The 2500-nt window shown below is 43.8% G+C and overlaps 1 protein-coding gene across 1 annotated transcript in view; it reads right to left on the reverse strand.

Moving 5' to 3' along the window:
- The window catches only part of si:dkey-6n6.1 (uncharacterized protein LOC100170811 homolog), an 11526-nt gene that overhangs the window by 3014 nt on the left and 6012 nt on the right, over nt 1–2500 (reverse strand). The window lies entirely within an intron of this gene.

A 2500-nucleotide genomic window follows, 5' to 3' on the forward strand; every position in this document is an offset into this window, starting at 1 on the left:
GAGTAGTCAGAGTACAGCTTGTATAGCAGTGTAGATTTACTGTCTTCTGAAAATAACTAAACACAGAGCCATTAATGTCTAAATAGCTGCAACATAATTGAGTACACCCCACAGTGAACATGTCCAAATTGTGCCCAAATGTGTCGTTGTCCCTCCCTGGTGTCATGTGTCAAGGTCCCAGGTGTAAATGGGGAGCAGGGCTGTTAAATTTGGTGTTTTGGGTACAATTCTCTCATACTGACCACTGGATATTCAACATGGCACCTCATGGCAAAGAACTCTCTGAGGATGTGAGAAATAGAATTGTTGCTCTCCACAAAGATGGCCTGGGCTATAAGAAGATTGCTAACACCCTGAAACTGAGCTACAGCATGGTGGCCAAGGTCATACAGCGGTTTTCCAGGACAGGTTCCACTCGGAACAGGCTTCGCCAGGGTCGACCAAAGAAGTCGAGTCCACGTGTTCGGCGTCATATCCAGAGGTTGGCTTTAAAAAATAGACACATGAGTGCTGCCAGCATTGCTGCAGAGGTTGAAGACGTGGGAGGTCAGCCTGTCAGTGCTCAGACCATACGCCGCACACTGCATCAACTCGGTCTGCATGGTCGTCATCCCAGAAGGAAGCTGACGCACAAGAAAGCCTGCAAACAGTTTGCTGAAAACAAGCAGTACAAGAACATGGATTACTGGAATGCCCTGTGGTCTGACGAGACCAAGATAAACTTGTTTGGCTCAGATGGTGTCCAGCATGTGTGGCGGCGCCCTGGTGAGAAGTACCAAGACAACTGTATCTTGCCTACAGTCAAGCATGGTGGTGGTAGCATCATGGTCTTGGGCTGCATGAGTGTTGCTGGCACTGGGGAGCTGCGGTTCATTGAGGGAAACATGAATTCCAACATGTACTGTGACATTCTGAAACAGAGCATGATCCCCTCCCTTCGAAAACTGGGCCTCATGGCAGTTTTCCAACAGGATAACGACCCCAAACACAACCTCCAAGATGACAACTGCCTTGCTGAGGAAGCTGAAGGTAAAGGTGATGGACTAAACCCAATTGAGCACCTGTGGCGCATCCTCAAGTGGAAGGTGGAGGAGTTCAAGGTGTCTAACATCCACCAGCTCCGTGATGTCATCATGGAGGAGTGGAAGAGGATTCCAGTAGCAACCTGTGCAGCTCTGGTGAATTCCATGCCCAGGAGGGTTAAGGCAGTGCTGGATAATAATGGTGGTCACACAAAATATTGACACATTTGGGCACAATTTGGACATGTTCACTGTGGGGTGTACTCACTTATGTTGCAGCTATTTAGACATTAATGGCTGTGTGTTGAGTTCTTTTCAGAAGACAGTAAATCTACACTGCTATACAAGTTGTACACTGACTACTCTAAGTTATATCCAAGTTTTATTTCTATAGTGTTGTCCCATGAAAATATATAATAAAATATTTGCAGAAATGTGAGGGGTGTACTCACTTTTGTGATACACTGTAGCTCTGTACAGATCAACACTGCTCTATACAGCTCTACACAGATCTATACTGCTTTATACTGATCAACGCAGCTCTATACAGATCAACTGCTCTATACTGCTCTGTACAGATCAACACTGCTCTATACAGCTCTACACAGATCTATACTGCTTTATACTGGTCAACGCAGCTCTAAACAGATCAACGCAGCTCTATACAGATCAATGCAGCTCTATACAGATCAACACTGCTCTATTCTGATCAACACAGCTCTATACACATCAACACCGCTCTGTACAGCTCTAGACAGATCTATACTGCTTTATACTGATCAACGCAGCTCTACACAGATCTATACTGATCAACACGGCTCTATACAGATCAACACTGCTCTGTACAGCTCTACACTGCTCTATACTTTTCAACATAGTTCTATACTGATCAACACAGCTCCATACTGATCAACACTGCTCTATACAGATCAACATGGCTCTATACTTATCAACAGCTCTATACAAATCAACAGCTCTGTACAGCTCTATACTGATCAACACAGCTCTAAACAAATCAATAGCTCTATACTGATCAACACAGCGCTATACTGCTCTATACTGATTAACAAAGCTCTATACAAATTAACACTGCTCTATACAGATAAACACAGCTCTACACAGCTCTATACTGCTCTATACTGATCAACACTTCTCTATACAGATCAACTGCCCTATACTGCTCTATACTGCTCTACATATACAGATCAACAGCTCTATAATGCTCTATACTGATCAACACAACTCTATAAGGATTAACATGGCTCTATACTAATCAACGCAGCTTTATACTGATGAACACAGCTATATATTGAACAACATTGCTCTATACAGCTCTACACGGCTCTATACTGCTCTATACTGATCAACAGAACACGCTATACTGAGTTTTGTTGTCAGATTGATTTGTGGATGTAATTTGGTGTTCCAGAAGTCTGCTTGTGTGTGTGTGTGAGAGAGAGCGAGAGTGTGTCTGTGTG

This window comes from Trichomycterus rosablanca, chromosome 7 (assembly GCF_030014385.1).
Source record: "Trichomycterus rosablanca isolate fTriRos1 chromosome 7, fTriRos1.hap1, whole genome shotgun sequence".
Classification (NCBI taxonomy): Eukaryota; Metazoa; Chordata; class Actinopteri; order Siluriformes; family Trichomycteridae; genus Trichomycterus; species Trichomycterus rosablanca.